The sequence below is a fragment of the Anas acuta genome, chromosome 5 (assembly GCF_963932015.1).
Source record: "Anas acuta chromosome 5, bAnaAcu1.1, whole genome shotgun sequence".
Lineage (NCBI taxonomy): Eukaryota > Metazoa > Chordata > Aves > Anseriformes > Anatidae > Anas > Anas acuta.
Window position 1 is genome coordinate 55,052,147 of NC_088983.1, and position 18,042 is coordinate 55,070,188.

The 18,042-nt window shown below is 35.7% G+C and overlaps 1 long non-coding RNA gene across 8 annotated transcripts in view; it reads right to left on the reverse strand.

Moving 5' to 3' along the window:
• Positions 1–18,042, reverse strand: part of LOC137857855 (uncharacterized) — a 168,362-nt gene that overhangs the window by 98,921 nt on the left and 51,399 nt on the right. Inside the window, exon 4 of one of the 8 annotated variants that reach the window (XR_011097295.1) lies at positions 15,970–16,039. The exons of the other annotated variants lie outside the window; for them this stretch is intronic. This is a non-coding gene — a long non-coding RNA (uncharacterized lncRNA). The remainder of the gene's footprint in view (positions 1–15,969; positions 16,040–18,042) is intronic. 8 annotated transcript variants of the gene reach the window in all.

Below are 18,042 nucleotides of genomic sequence, written 5' to 3' on the forward strand. Positions count from 1 at the left end.
AACCATGTTGGTATAAAGATAATGCTCTGAAAAATGTTATTCTTAATCTGCTCTGATAATGCAAAGAAAACAATTGAAATCAGTATGAATGTGGAGCTTTCCTATGTGGATAACCATCCTTTTAGAGAAAATAGTATCTTGTTTGTTCCTGTCCTACTATTCTGTTTTTCAGTTTTGTCTTCTCTCCTGCTAATATGCTTGTCTCTTATCTGTTATCAATGGATACTCTGAAACCTGGTTCTCCTTTAATTGATTTTTATCACAACTGCTTAACAAACTTTCCACAGTGCCAAACATACTATGTTATAAATAACCAGCTGAGAAACACAAAATATGTTTATAGAGTGTCAGACAGCATCTTCTTTAAGCTATAAATATAAACTACGTTAAAAAATTTCTAAGCAACCATTTTGTCACCTACATGAAAATAGCAGCAGAAATTGACCCCTGTGGGACTTCACAAAATCTAGAAAATTCTGCATTTTCAGTCAAGCCATTGTATATCATGCAACATAGAAGCTGTGCACAAGGTACCTCTAGGGAGCTATTAGCTCACACACTCTGAGCTGCTCACACACTCTGAGCTGCTTTGTCTAAAAATTATTCTTATACATGCCTGAAGAATTCATGCCCATTGAGTAAGCTGATGCATGTTGAACATCTCAAATGGTGAAATTCTTATGCCTTCACACTGAAAAAACTCTTAAATGTATTCTATCTTAAACATCTTTTAGTCGGATGCATTGCTGCCCCAAAATTTCACCATAGGTCTTTCAGCTTTACACTGTTAGAAGTGAAAAAGGGGATTTATCTGGCTCTGTGGACTACATTTTCTGCTACAGTCAATGAAATATGGAACAGCAAATGTTGCTCAAAACTTTTGGAGTTTTTCAGAATGTAATTCATTGTCTTACCAACAGTGTCTTTGCATTGTCACATAAGCATTGTTACAGAACCAAACGCTAAATTGGAGGAATATTTTACATAGAAAAGAAAATAGAAATATAGAAAAGAACATAGAGAAGTGTTCTACTACAAGGTGCAAACCAGCTGCAGACACATTAAAAATAAATAAATAAATAAATTATGTTTGGTTTATTATCTACTAATTGGAGTCCAGCCCTGCTGCTTCCTCTATTTCCTTTTCCCTACAGTACCTGGGGCTTGGATCTATTGACTCCTCCAAACCCAGGTGGACTTTATCAAATCTCTTACTATAATCTGTCAGGCACTTCTAATCATATTAGTGATTTCCCATCATATAACATCAGTAATTATATTATTAGACTTGTTTTTTTCTCCCCCGATCTGATATAAAATTACCTCTGCATATTAATGGCTTTTCTATCATGAGACTTTAATGAAGCAGAATATCAATGAGATGTGATGGAGTGGAAAACTGTTAGTGATATAAAAGATGTTCACATTTCAGAATAAGCATGTCATTCTGCATTATTAGATTTTTTTCTCTCTCTCTCTCTTTTTTTTTTTTTTTTTTAAATGAGCAGAGGTCTCTCTTGCATTTTTCTTCTCTCATTTCCCTTGATGTGGGACAACTGTAAAACTTTATTTACAGTTCTTATGGAGAATGATCAAGTGGCTCTAATTCTCTGTATGTTGAACAGCACTGCAAATCATGAAGGCATTCACTTGCTAAGAAGAAATTACAGTGCTATTGTCTCATCCTCAGCATCATTTGTTACTTTAAAAAACATAAGAAAGTACGTCAAACTGTGGCAGAGATTGTAGTTTTATCAAAAATAAACTTATTAAAGTAGACAGATTTTTTATTAACAAGTCAGAAACCGAATGATTAAACAGCTTTCTCTCTGTCTGAATACCAAACAGAAATCAATGTATATTATACAGCAGTGGCAGCTGAGATTGCAGAAGATCCAAGGACGGCATAAAGACTGTAATTTACTGAAAATATTTCACCAGGGCAACAGCCATAAGATGAAGTCTAGTTTTGCCCATGGAATGCATTCTCTTGCTCTTTTCAATATGAATTTAGAAAACTTACTTGCATAAGCCATAAAAAGGTGGTATTTTTGTTACAAATCCATAACTGTCAAGCTAAAAAGAATTGTTTCTACACCCTAAGCCGTTGCTCTAGAAAGCCTTATGGAACATTATGTATTGCTGCTCAATGGCAGATAATGTCAACAACTTTATTACTACCAGTTGTGACAATTCCCAAACAACACAATAGAAAATATAACTGCAGAACGCTGTTTCTATAATTTCCCTGCAACATTCATGAGAAAACATCAAAAAAGCCTATGAACACCCAATTTTCACAGTGATTCACTCACTGCATATCAGCTTCATGTGGAACTTCATGGATAGAGCATACAGAGAATTTCAGTCTACCTGTTCAAATGATTATAGCATGATTTCCATGTCACATCACTATCAAAGGACCTATACCATACAGTAGCATACATGAAAGTTCAAGTACTTCAATAAATATGCATCAGTTTTGGTTTACTATAGGCGTCTATGTGGCAGATATGCAAAATGGCACACGGAAATGGCAAACTACTTTTCCTGAAACAAAAATGTGAGATTTTTACATAGTTTCACATTATGCTTGTTTTTCTTTTTCACTTGGTAGATTTAACCTGGTAGAACTGGAAAAAATAAAAAAATAAAAAAAAAACAATTAAGAATGTGGGGCACAGTGGCTGATAGTAAACAAGTAAATAACAAAATGTTGAAGATGTACCAAAGAAGTTAAAAGACTATGGAAATTCACTAATCACCATGAAAGGAAAACAGAACAAAACAACAACAACAAACAAACAAACAAAAAAGAAAAAACACACACAACCTTTTTTTTATTTTTTCTCAAAGAATTAGTAGAAATAATTGATTCTGTTACTTCAACTTCAGCAACATATTTGGAAATGATTTATCACTAATTTTCAGCATATTACCTAACCAACATAAAACAATAGCACATGGAGAAGTCTGTGGTTTTGTAAGTGGCTTGGTGAAAATATTCATGTACATCACACAAGTAATACAACTTCCCCTAGCCACTACCCACATATGCAAGCCTAAAAAAAGTAACTGTAAAAATGCCCTGGATAAAATAATGATACTGTAATCGTATACTGTACAATCAGTCTGGAAATATTAAGGCTATAGACAAATGACATCTGATTTATAATACATAAGATTGTATTGACTACAGTGGCAAATACTTATCATAAGCCAATGCAGCATATAGGTGATGCAAAACAGATCACATGCTTGCTAGGACTAAACGATAGATTTTACTGAAGTAACACAAATCCAGAGAGTAGACAAGCATCAAGAAAATGCAGTTAAGCTGCAATTATTCACAGTCCGCAAAGATGCATAGTTTACTATATACGTTCCTCTCTTTTTCTTAACTCTTCTACAGCAATTTATTCACCATCTGAAGCCAGGTGAACAATTCCAGGCTCTGTCTCACCAGTTTAAAGAAACAGGAGAGGAACTATTCTCTGGCTCTGGGTTCACCTGTTCACATCCAGGAGCTGAAGTGCCCTACTTCCCAAACAGCATGACCACATCTAACCTGCACAGTGTGAATAGGCTTCAGTCTGTGCTGGGCATTTCTGGGGACAGTCCTACTTGGTATAAGCCACCTCTGCTAGGCAAAACACAAATGGTTTAATGGTATGGATGATTTGGGGCCGGTTCCCTCGACCTCCAGTAGCTGTGTGGGAGACACCACAAAGCTCCATCTGTTACAAGTCAGTATCAGTCTATAACACACATTAAAAGTGGTTGGAATGGGAAAAGTAAATGTGGTTTTAAACAAAAAGTGTATTTTAGTCAGCAGGTAGACTTTACAGTTTTCCCTTGCATCTAGGATCTAGCTGACTGTTTTTCTCAAAAGTTTAGTGGTGTTCTCATTGTGTATCAGAGTTTATGCTACCCTAAATTATAGCTCAGGTAAAATATCATTTCATCATTGGACATATGAGATGTTGCTGTGTCATGGCAGCACACAGTAATTCCCATTGGTTGTCATGGAAATTATATGCATATCTTGCAGTGGGAGAAAAGGGTTTTGAAATGTCAAATGGTAACAGAATTATTTGTAACTTAGGATATCCTCTCTAATTTTCAAAAGCTATCAGAATTTATTACTGTCAATACTTAAACAATTTTAAAATGCTAGTCCCCTTCAGGTAAATTATTGTCCTATTTTCTCTAATGCTTCTTTAGTTTCCAAGCACCTCATTCTATTAATGTTCAGGTAATAAAATATTGTTTCTGTATTTTTAATAGTTATATCTATTTTACACAGAGACTATGTCTACAACTTGGAGATGTTAATAATCATGAAAAAGTCTGCTACATTTCTAATGAGAGTTTCAAATGAAAATGGGGAGCCTTGTAAAAATGGGAATACCTGGTGATAATTGGTTGTTTTTCATTATATACACTACCTTTACTTTATGAAATATGGGAAAAGCAGTAGAGGAAAGACCAGATGTCTGAGCCATTTCTTGAAAAATATGTTTGAGGAGGATCTCATGATTTTATTTGATATTTGACTAGACAGGACTGTTACCATCTAGAATTTCTCCTAAGGCAGCACAGATGATGACTCACAGAGACATCAATCACTGTACTAGATATGTAAGAAGAAGCCCTAAACATTCACAGAATTATCTGAAGTTTCTAAAAAAAGTTTTTGGCAATGCTATAAATATACTTATACTGTTGTAATATTATTTTAGGATTAGGAATCGCGTAGAATTCATTCTCTTAAATATTGTCAGAGAACTCTCTTTGCAGCATAAAATACCTGTTTAGACCAAACATTTGCACTATCCAGAACACCACTTCAATTTTATAATATATACGCGTAAGTATATAAGTGTCAACAACTGCAAATAAGATGAAATGTATACTGGGACACACCAGAGTGGCTTTATGTTGTAATAATTATTGGACCCTAAACATTCCAGGTAAAATTAAAATCCCCTAAATATGTTTGCCAAGCAAGTAAAAGTGAAAGAGAAAAGATAGGTAGAATGTCTCTGTAGGAAAACAGAGACAAAAGAAAAAAAAAAAAAGACTAAACCAACCAACCAAAAAAAAACCCACCCAACCAACATATCAGCAACACACTCACAGTTTAGATATGAATCAACATCATAAAAAGAAAATAACCAAAAAATAAATGATACCCAACTGTTGGTACCACAGTTATGCTCAGCATCACATAAATCTGATCCTTACTAACATAGTCCAAAAATCTGCAGGATTGATGCTATTAGGCAACAAGACTGGTGAGATGCATGCAATAGCTTATACAATAAAGCCATTATTAGCTCTTACTCAGGATGCCTAGAATTAAGAAAATTCTCAAAAACTAAGTTTTCAATGGGAGCTGTATGATTTCAGAATTTGGAGAGTGCAATGATTGTGCCTGGCTTAGGGAGCCTGTGTAGAAATTTGTAAAATTTGAGAGGGCAAGACTGCAAGCATGGAAGGCGCAACTAAGCCAAATAACATTTTTAACAACTCAAAAAGAATTTACTTTAGAGTCTGGAACATTCCAGCGTTCTATCCCAATACATGAAAAACACTACTAACCTGGAGAACACTAACACCATGAAAATATATACAGCTAAGAGGACTAAATTATAAAGGGAACTGAGAGAAGTTAGTGTAGAAAACATGGCTAAGTGGTGACTGAAGGACGTAAAAAGTGATAAGAAACGATTAGAGCAGACACCAATCTATAAAATCCTGAGGTAGTACAGAAAAAAAGAATAGTTGAAAGCTGAACAACAAAAAAAAAAGTTCAAAATGGGGTCTGTTACTCATGGGCTTCAGTACCTTGTCTTACATTGATACTGTGGTCTTTGAAGGACCAAGCCTCTGTTGTATGTTGACAGGTAGAGTGTGTTGCTGACAGGTTTTGGTTGTTGTTGTTGTTGTTTTCTTTTTTTGTTGTTTGTTTGTTTTTGTTTTGTTTTGCTTCTCTGAAGGGGAGGGGTTGCCTATATGAACTCCATGGAACAGGGAACAAAGTCTTTTTGTACTCTTTTCTCCAAATAAAGCAACATGAAATGGGGCTCTGTCACTTAGTTTGTGTGACTTGTCTGCAGCAGTGTTAGTGGGATGGCAACACAAGCTATATCTATTCGGAAACGGAAGTGCAAACTTGAGCCCGCACTGCTAGCTAACTAGCAATTCAAACTGATTTGCTTTGCACATGTTCTGCAATTTGAATGATGAGAAAACTTGAGTTTTCTCTGATCCAGCAGCCTTCAAGGGCCAAATGTAGAAGAGAAAGATGGATGAAATTGGGGAAATTATATGTGCATTCAGTATATAAAACAAAGAACAATCAAGAAACATGTCAACATAAAATAGAAGGTAATTCAGAACTCCAATTCTTTTTGAGCTTCCTCTCTTCCTCTCTTCCAAGTAGTTACTAAGTTAAGAGACAAACATACTCACGGTAAAGTTTGAAAAACAATCTCTGAGCTGAATTGAGAATTCTCCAGTGAGTTGTTACTCACTGTTGCTTGTATGGCATACTTCCAGGCCACAAATACTGCTAAAAGCCTTGGAGCAATTATTAAGCAATGTCCAATATACATTATGGATTCCTTGAAAACACTTACAAAGCCCCTTTGCTGGTAACCAGTCAGTTGAAAAATTTTGACTAAACCAGAGGAAGAAGATCCATTCAAATATTTACTTAAGCTGGAAGTTAAAACTTGTTGGAAGTACTATTTCTATATGATTTAGGGACATAATGAAAAGCACACAAACAAAAAAACTTTCTTCCTACAGCATTTGGTAAGCAACAGGGAAAAAAAGTCTGAACACCTTCTTCCTACCACCCACTAGGATCATGTAGTTTTCATTGCTAATATCCCCCATACATTTGAAAAGGCACCTTGAAGCTGACAACACAAGAGTGATCTTTCTCATGCCATTTGTTTAGTATGTGATCAAAGTGGTTCTGAAACAACTATGAAGTAACTTTCAAGCTGTACTCCGGAACTTCACTATCAGTGGAAGGCTTAAACGTGAGGAGTACATGTTAAAATACTGCATTAGCAACGTGCCAAGAGCAAGGTTTCACACACCATATTACTATCTAATGAAGACACCAGCAGATAATTGGAAGGATGATCTCATGAACAGCTACTGCTCTTCTGCTGCTGCTTCTTTACTCATCCTGCAACAATTCGCTCCTGCAGCAATTTGCTTAATATACTAATACATTAACAGACACTTTGCTGAATGAGCATCAGCTTCAAACAATATATTAATGTTCTCAATAACAAGCTTCAAATTAAATAAATAAAAGCTATTGTAGCTATATAAACATTTGTAAGGTGCAAAGATTTTAAGGATTAAGACATCGGATAACTCTTCCTAGATTCTCTGGAGTTGAAGATTAAGTTGGGTCAGTCCCTTACTAAAGAGAAGACATCTTTGATAGGGATGGCTACTGATTTCCTGTGACACTCGGAATATTCAAATTGTAATTCTAGGTTTCACTGAAAGACTATGTGAGAATAAAGTGAAATGATTTTCCAAAGCTTCACATACAGATTACTTCAGCAGGGAAGAACAGAAACTTGAATGTACTTGAGGTGGAGAATTACAAGTATTACAGTGTTCTGGAAATGACTTTCTATTTAGAAGAATTCTCGGTTTTCCTTATGTTTGAAGCATCCTGGTTTGCTACCAGTTCCCCCCCAAAAAAGCAGAGGAAAGGCTTAAGCAAAAAGACATTGATTTCTCAAGATGGCTACATGACTTTTTTCCCTGCTCCTATTTAATACAAATTCTAAGGAACACACCATGCACTACATGATACAATCAGCCATTGCATGAGGACAGTAAGCCTCCTATTCCAGCAGGATCATGCCTGCATCCACTTTTAGATATATCCAGATGATTCAACAGTACATGGACACTAGGAAGTTGTTCCCCACTTGAAAAGTTCAATATCTATCTGCATAGAGCTAAGCCCATTTACCATAATCAAATATATTTTCTAAAAACTTAGCCATGGACAGGACAGTCCATGAGGACAAAGTCACTGCAAGCAATTCTCAAAAGAAGTTAAATATAGTCTCTCTCTCTTTTTTTTTTTTTTTTTTTTTTTTCCCTCAATATCCTAGGTGGTAGTAAGATATTCAGGACAAGGTCACTCTGTGCAGAACTGTATTTCCGAAAGAAAGGGGCTCTCCTGACTCAGATTCAAAGAAAGCACTTCTCAGGAGGATCTTCTGTTGTTCAAAATAACTATTTAATTGTTGTGAAGATTAATGTCTACATTCAAACACCTTCCCTTTTGTGAGGAGAAGCTCATGCTGCTGGCGATGGTAGGTAGCTCCATGGACTCCTTGTGCTCCTGTAAGAACTTAAGACTCATAGGGTCGAGCCACTGAGAATTCTACATACATCTCTTAAGCAGTCCTTCTGTGAGGCTGGGGCAATGTAAGCCCACAGCACCCATATCAGCTGCTGGGAAGCTGGAAGCTAACTGACTTCACTTTGGAGATTCACAGTTTATTATTTGGTAAGCACCATGCCTATGTCTCCATAGCCACTAATCGTCTTGCTAACAGTGAAAGGCTTCCAGTCTGCTTGTAGAAGATTCCGGGACCCTTCCGTTTATAAAAATAGGAGATATTTTCCCATGCTCAATTCCTGTCATATGTGGCACAGTTCTTATTTTTATACACTTCTCTCACAGTAAAACATACTTTCTGGTGATGTAGTCATGGACAGGATCAGAGAGAAAGACCAAGGCAGTGCAACCAGTTATCAAGAGAACATAAGTCCTTGTGCTGATCCACCTTCACATTTTGTCCTGTTTCTACTGGGGATTCACTTAATGGAAAGAGAACTTTCATTAGCAGTGAAGTAGTCAAAAACAAAGCTTCTAGGTTTGTAAGACTTCAGGCAAGCAATAAAAGAATGCTATTCAGCTCTTAACCAAACTTTCTATTTAATGTATCACACTTTTTGTTTGTTCAGTCATCAAAACTATTATTAATGAACTAGATATTAAGTACAATGAGTAAACAATGATGTAAGACTTAAATATCATGATAATCGTGCTGGATCCAGGAACCTATAGGATAAAAATAGTTGCAGTTCATGGCTATTCTTAGCTATAATCTATTCTTTTTTCATGGATCAAAAACAAGATTCAAGGGCTACGTACAATCACTTTTTCATTGTTGCACTGATCATTTAATACAAATGCTTATCCTGAAAATTGGGCCATTTTCCAGGCATTGTAAATTAATCTTCCAGCCACACAATTAAAGACATTATGCTGATGAATGAGGTAGTAATGCTGATCTACATTCAGCAGTTATGTGACTCAAAGATATGATGTACAATATCTTTGCCTCCTCAGCAGAAGCAGCAGGCAGTCTGAAAACCATTGTCCGACAGGTTTCTTTGTTATCACTCTCACTGAGAAACCTGTAATGCTTAAGATAGCAGAGAATTTGCTAACAGTAGAAATAGTTTCCTTCTTTATTACCTGTTATAAAAGCAAATGAAATACATATTGATGACATTAAACTGATGGTCTTGAAGACAGATTATTTATTTTACTCAGAGGATTCTCACACCATAGGCAGAACTTGGACTGGTTTTCTTTCCCACTGCAGCAAATCAACCTTGGCCACATACAGCTATTCTGAAAAGGATGGATAGCATTCATCTTCAGGCCTATTCAGTTCTGGATCTCGCTATAGAAACTGCCAAAAAACGTGTTAATTAGAGACAGTATAATTCTGTAGATGCTGCTGCCATTGGAACAGAGGCATTAGAATTTGTCTGAACTTGACAGGTGTCTGTCATTTGAAACAAAATGGTGGAAATGCTCCAAGAACAGGCACATGAGAACCTATAATGAGTGTGTAAGAGCTTTCAGCTGTGACTTCTCCTTCTAGGTTGCATCTCTTTATCATTTAGAATGGAGATCTGCTGCTCTTTAAAAATCATCTGTCAAATTCCAGATCTATACCAGGGTGAGGGGGCAGGGAGGAGGAAGCAGGAAGAAGAGGAGACTTGTACATACTCAAGGTCAGAGTGGGGATTTACCCAGACTCAGACTAGCTGTGGGAGGATTTCAAAGAGACAAAGGAAAATGAGGCAGATGTCACAAGGTATTGGCAGGGATTTTGTTCTCTTTCCCCTCGCTTGGGACCAAAACCATCCAGATTCAAGACTGTTTGAGTAGGAGAAGGAAACTCTTGCCAAGCCAGGCCAATTCTGGAAGAATGGGCAGCAGAACTGGGGAGCAAGGTGCAAGTGAGTCCAGTTTTCACAACCAGCTATGCTTTCAACAGCACGTTCCAACAAAGGCATTGTAAATGCCTATATTGAAGAGAAAACTGCAAACCAAACCAGGTGTCTGCTAATGTATTAATGACTTTAAAAGTATGTGACACATGTTTTAACTATATAAAATTTGCAGTGTGACTCCTCACATACTCTACGTCAGATATTCAGCAATTATTTTTTGATAGTTATGTTGTGTGATTCATCATTTAGGTCTATGCATTTTATATACTTCCAGATGAAATAGAAGGCCATTCTTGAAACTAGGAAAAAGCAAAGAAGAAATTCATGGATCAGCAATTATTTATAGTGGAATATGTGGAACTTCAATGGGTTACAAAAATTTTTAAGGAATTCCTGAGAGGCACAGGAGGTCCATAAATAGCACAATTGCAACTGCTATATAACTCAGTGGAGTTGGGAACATGCTACATTAACACTGGGCCTTGGTATTTCCTGCCATGTGCAGTAAGTACGCCTTCTCTCACATTTCTAATCTTCACCAAAAGAATTAAAGGAAATAGGGAAGATTTAAGGACTGTAGGCATTATAATACTGACATCACATTCAGATGATTAAAATTCTTCATGGAGGTTTTAGATCCCGCTGAATAGCTCATCACTTGCCGGTAGTTAATATACAAAGGAGCACTTTGACACAATTTTAGAAAGGATAAATGAAACAGTCATAGATGTTTTTGGCGCTTAAGAACAAGTATTAACATAATTGCTCTAAAATATTTAAAAGAGCTGAAGGTCACTTGCTGACCCTTCACGTCTAAGAATATATTGCAGTTGGCCTCTGACTCTTGACAATAAATGCATCAAGACTTTGCAATATCCAGATATAAAGCTGTCTGCCAACACTATTGCAGTTAAGGATTTATCACAGGATTTTCCTTATCACTCCATGGTTTTGGAGATTTATAACTCCATTTCCTCATCTTTTAATATTAATGCAGTAAACTTGCCATCATGTAAAATGGGATTTAATTACTAGATTATTTTTTTTTCATTTGTAGAAGGGACAAGTCAGATTATTTTCAATTTTCAGAAAAATACTGCTTTTTAGATTAGAGGTTAGCACACAGACTTCTGCAGATGTCTAACATTCAGCATTATCTATCATTCTGCTTTCTTATATATGTGGAATAAAAGGAAAATCACAGTTAAGCTGTTATTTTAGTTCAGCACCATCTTATCTGGTAAGATGCACTGACAAACCAATGGCTATCTCACATGCCCAGTTTTCTGTTTCATACTAGATAAATTCAGAGCCTATGCAAAGCTGCCTATGTCCCTCAAGCCTCAAAGGGCCCTGTATTCAAAGGTTTTGAAAAGCAGCCGCTACTCCCACTAACATCATTAAGAGATCTTGGCATTTGACACTTTAGAAAGCCAGGAACTTTAATGTGGGGCTTTTGTGAGGCACAAACGCTACAGGGATTCTTGAACAGCACCTTTGAACTGGTTATAGTTAATTCTTCTAGGGTTGAATTTTGCTCTCAGTATGTAGTAATTAGATTCTTAATCTTGGTATCCATATAAAAATACACTACAGATCAATACAGGGGAAGAATTTCACTCCCTACGCATGATGAATCTTAATTACATTATTTTCCACATTGCAGATCTCCCCATTGGAGAGCTGTGATCACTCTTTTAGGTTGGATAAAGGAACAATTCTCTGAATGGGTTTCATAACAACAAAATCCTTTTAGATCCGGTCAGTAATACTGCCACATACTGGCCTCATGCAATACAATTTTGTATAAAGAAGGAAACACATTTTTCACAATCTGTTACAATCAGTTATAAGGGAAAACAGGTCATGATACTTGGCATTTATTCTTTGCTTTTCATCTTAAAGTATTTCAGAAGCAACTAATTAATCCTCTAAGTAATTAATACTAATTATTTTGTAGATGATAATTATGGTAGTCTATTGCTTTAAACTAATTAGTTGTAACTATTTTCATGATATACTATAATGTTTTATATGCAACTGTTCTGGTCTGCTGGGCTCTAATGCTTATCTTTGGATATTTCATCTAATGCATACTTCAAAATGGTCCTCTGTGGATTTATATGGCAGGTCACAGCTTTCAAAGGATGATCAGATGAACTGCCCAGACAGGCTAAAGGACTAGGTACACAGCAGGACTCATGTGCTGGGAATGTCATTACACTAACTGGATTCCAGAGCACAGAATGAAGTACTCAGACCTCCTACACCATGCATGGAAACAGTAAGGACTTCAAAATAGCGGGTTGAGCTATATGATCATACACACCCAGGGCACACCTCAGGAGCCGGGTAACGATGGCTGAATTTTTCTTTTGAGAAAAATGACAAGTGCATCCCTGATTCAACATGTGCTGTTTGTGAACCCTGCGTAGGGCATAAATCAGCATTAGGACTGAGGGGCATATATTCATTTGATGTCTTTGTTTATTTGTTTCTTAATTCAGGAAGGGCAACTGACAAAAGTTAGCCCATAACTAAAGAAAGAGAAGCTCACAAACGAGTAAGATGTACGAACAATCATCTAAGACAAACAAGAAACCAGAATGTCCTGTGGTGTGAGAGGGAGGGCACTCCCTTGGGTGACTGGAAATGGTGGCTCCAACCCTCTTCAGTAAATGTGAATCAAGCTGAGTCTCCCACATGCTGCAGGAATGCTCTTATCCCTGTGCCTTCCTGGCATGCTTTTGGCAGAGCTTCTTCAACAGATTTCATCAAGTGTTTCCTATGGTTGAGGTGGGTATTGAAATGCCTGATTTGTGAAACCCAGCCAGGCTTGGAGATGAGAAAGGCACTGAGCTGCTCTGCACTGCCAGGATCGAAGAATGTCTAAGCCCATGCTGGAGACAGTGAAGGCTTTTTGCCTTTAACCACTGCTTTGACAGTAAACAGCTTAGCATCGTTTGAGTGGCAGTAGTTTTTCAACAGCACAACAAAGCAAAGTTTTAGCTTTAAATGTGTTCAGAGTAAGAAAAGCGGAACAGAGTTCAGCTCAGCTCCCTACAAAATCACTGCTTCAGTACCAACTATAATAAAAAGTTGGATTTCTACTGCAAATTAAACATAAAAAACTTAAAGACCGTCAGGTTACTATTTTATGAAAATGAAAACACACTTTCTAAGCATTCCCCTTCAAACACAGACTTTCACTATTTAACCTCCTCCAACATAAAAGAATTGTCAGGAAAATAAATTAACGTGAGGCTGAAGCCAGAATTGTGGCTTAATATATTTGTATTTATAGGAACACAAAGGGGATTGATTCACTGAGTTCACAATTAGGCATTGCAATGCTTTCACACATTACGGCATTTGAAATCTAGAAAAGCCCATTTTAACTATGTATGCTCTAACCTCCTGTTTAGCTGATTTTCATGCAGTAATTCCAGCCTCACAGGCCAATGGCTGGGTTTGAACAAGACATTGTTTTTCAGAAATAAAATCAGGTTTGATTTTACTGTTTCCTAGCAATGAAAAATGCACCAGAATACTTCATAAACTGCTACAATTATTAATTAGCCTCACTATTTAACATATACATATGACAACATCCTTAAAACTCTCTCTCATGACTTTTACCCTTTTGATTTGATTTTGTTCCTCAGAACGTCTGTTTTCCTAAAATGTATAGACAATCAATATTATCAATCCAGAAAGCTCTTTTGCTAGCTGTTTTAAAACTTATTGCATGAAGGTTAGATTTTAAGATGTTTAGCATTCCTAGTTATTCTTGTAAAGGAAAGCATGACACCACAATTTGAAATATAAATACATATATAAATATATAAAAATATATGTGCAATATGACAAACATATTTATATAATCTGTAGCAGCATTTTAGAATTTGTACTGGGGAGATGAATGGGAATTTTACAGTCCCAGCGCTACTGTAAGCTGAGTACAGATGTTTAAGTGATGTGTAGATATTGCTTAGAAACAATGCTTTGGGGATATCCTTTATTATTTTATTGTTTTATCAAAATGTCCTATTCAATATTTTTGACCACTTACCAGTATGTCTGTAATATTGGATGTTACCTGGAGTTACAGCAGTGGGCTCTGTCAACTGAACGTTTTCAGAGAAAAGTTTTAGATAGGTCTAGTAGCTTTTAAGAGGCCCTGTTTTAAGTTATGGTTCTAGTTATCAGACAAAAGAAAATCTGGAGTAGAAAGTGCTATCAGACATCTGGTAACTATTTGCTTAAGATCACATGTGTTTTCATGCTTAGTTTTCCTGAGTACTCTGGCATTTCCAAAAAGTTATCTTTCCCTATATACTCTAAACAACAGATTAATTAACATAGTTTAAGTGAAATTTAAAGTCGAATTGAAATGTGACTTCAGTATTTTCTGTAACTATTAGATCAGTCAGATATTTGGATTTTACTTATCCTCTAGATCTGTTATCTTCAGGGAACATAAAGTGTACTGTTAGGTTGACTGTTTGGCTTGAAAATATAGTTTAACAGTGAACTGCTGCATCCTGAGGATAAATTAGCATTCCAAGCATATCTGAAATTCCAGAACCATTCTTCTAAATATCCTTCTGGACTTTTTCAAATTACCTCCCTTTTAGAAGAGCATAGAAAATACACCGTGCTATTTTAGCTTCTCTACAGATGCTAAATATTATAGTGAAAACATTATAGTGAAATTTGTTTTTCCTCCAGATCTTAACTGACAGTTGAACATAGTGGCCATCAAGAAATGACCAAAACTAGTGAAAGTAGGTGAAAGAGACAGAATAATAAGCTAAGTAATTTTGCTTAATATTAAAAATAAATAAATAAATCCCAGACAAGAAAAATTTGAGTAAAATTGAATTAGACATTTTGAAGGATAAACAGAAGAGGCTAACAATCAAAAGGTATATGCAGGGGAGAACACTATATAATAGCTGTGTTTCTTTATTCTAAGATGAAGTTCATACTTTCTTATTTAAGGAGAGAGTTTTTTTCAAGGTGCCCTCATGGCCAAAAAATCTACTGAATCTAATACTAATGAATCTAGTTGGATGATACACATTTTTAACAGTGTTCTATATTTATGACTTGAAAAACCCTTTTGTTTTATACAGAACAATGTGTTTTCTTGCAAGCTTTATTCTTGTTGTTTTAGAGTTTCACTTTGATTACTTCGCTTCTGTTGGATGCTCAAATAGCAGTGGGAAGCCAACAACACATTTTCTCTCTTATCTAGAAAGAAAATTGGGACCGTCTTTCCAAAACAATCCTCTTTAAAATAAACCATACTTTCTTTGTCACAACAGGATTAAAGCTATTGTGTTAATTCTGCAGAAAGCATGGGGGAGTTATTCAGACAAACTTTTCAGTGCACATTGAAATTTTGTCCTTGAATTTTACTTCCCACTCAGGCACTGTTTCTATTAAATAAACTCGACCCTCCCACCCCACCCCACCAATTCTAAAAGTAGTTTCATCCTTTTATTCTATGAACACATTCTATAATCTAGCTTTGTCATCTTGTACCTCAAATGCTGAAGCCTCTTGTCTTTGCTAATTATTTTTTTTTATTTTATTTTTTAATAAATTGTTTTAAATTGCAGTTATTCTACTCCCATTGAATCATCCTCTCACCTTGACTTCTCTGAGTGTCTTCAAGGCTTTCTGACACTTCCCATATGAGCATGAAGCTCTTCTTATTCATCTGAAAAGTTATATGGAGATCTAGGATGTAAACTTCTCAGCTTTTATGTCTTACTGCCATCCTACATATTCTTTTTTATCTCAAAATTCCTTTCCCCCCCACCCCATCTCCCATTCTTGTTACTTACACTTGGACTATCAACCTTTTTCCTCAAAAAAAAAAAAAAAAAAGAAAATAAAAGTGCTTTCATCTTTGTCTTTCCAAGATCCTCATCAAATAGACATTTTAAGACATCCTAGCACAGAAATTCCCTCAGTAGATAATGAGGGTTACTATCTATTCCTGTGCCTCTCCATTAAATACATACAACCAAACTTTATGACCTCTTTTCAGTGAAAAATTATCTTCTTTTAAGACCATTCTCTCTTTCTTCATGATTTGTTCCCACCATGTTCTATTGTCATGCTCTTTGTAATATTTTTATAATATTCTAATCTTAAATATATGAGGTGCAAAAAACTTTTTTTTTTTTTTATTAGCTCAATAATTATCCTGAGAAGTATGCCTTTTTTTCTGATCAAAAGACTAGCTCTGTTTCTGGATTTTTTGTCTCTTTCAAATTTCAAGTTCCTACTGTAATTCACTGAGATATTAGAGTTTTTCAAAATAAGGAAGAAAAAAAATATAGCAGAAAGTACAGAGAGACTAAATATAAGTTTCACTCCCATTGCCTATAATAATCTTTCATGAGCCTTACTGTTACTTTGCAAAGAATACCTGCAATGTAAGATGAATTTTGCAAAAATTCATACAATTTTAACAATATGAATACATGTGCTGTATTTATATCGCACAAAGCTTTCATTCTTTTCATTCCAAGAAGTTACGATTCTTAGTAATCCTGAAAATAATGTATTTCAACAGTATAAAAAAAAAAAAAAAAAAAAAGATGCTGATGACAAATTTGAAGTGCTCAATATATCTACTTTTTTATAATAAATACTGTGTCACAATCACCTCACATCCAACCCACATAAATCTCATGAGTCTCAAGGTGGTATATAAAAAACATTAAAAACAAGCAAACAAACAAACAAAAAACCACAAACCCAAGATTTTTAAAAAATCTTGAATTATTTTCATTAAGAAAGTTTACACTTTACATTATTGGGGCATGACCTTACAAGGTCAAGCAGGTACCTTGCAGGTGTGGGCTGCAAATACACAGGATTATATGTTTGTACCTGCAGCAATGGATTTCTGGTGTAACTCTAATAACTGCAGTAGAGATAGCCTATTTTTCCAGTTTTCTGTAGTGTGGCTAATGGAATTTCTTCATTAAAAATATTACTTTTTAAAAAAGCTTTTTGCTTCAGCAGTTCAGCTGAGCTGACCACAACAGCATGGTTCTCCATACTGAATATTAGTTTGTAAGAAATGGCTTGGAGGACTGTACACCTTCCAAGTAGGTTACTAAAATGAACAAGGTGAAATTAGATCATTTTTCTTATATGCAGTTTTGAGAGCTCTAGGCTGCCTCAATCAATCTGCTCCTTCCAGTCTTTCAGAACCACAATTATCAAAACTTGGTTTCACTATCAAAGGCTAGGCCAGTAAAATACAATATATTCCTGTAAACCTGGCTCCACAACCAGCTGCTTTTCACTCCTCTGTTTCACACATGCAGAAATACTTTGCAAACCACTGTCTCTCTCTGCCACCTAGCAGGAAGCCAGATTTTACAATTGTCTATGAACTACTTCCCAGTAAAAATATGATCATGGAATCCTTCACCAACATAAACCTTGCAAAAGATCTTTGGTGAGCCTTCAGAAAGCATGGGCAATGTATGAAATGTGCCTATGCTCTAAATTATAGGGAAAGTTAGACTCACACGAGGCTTTAAGGTATTGCATTGCTGCTGAAAGGGTAAATGTAGACTTTGAAATAAATCAAAGAGTTTTTCAAATGTTTACAGAGCACAGTTTCTAAGTATGATTCATTCCTGAAATAACCATAGTACGGTCCTGGCATACTTGTTTGTGTTGTTAGTGTGTTTAATT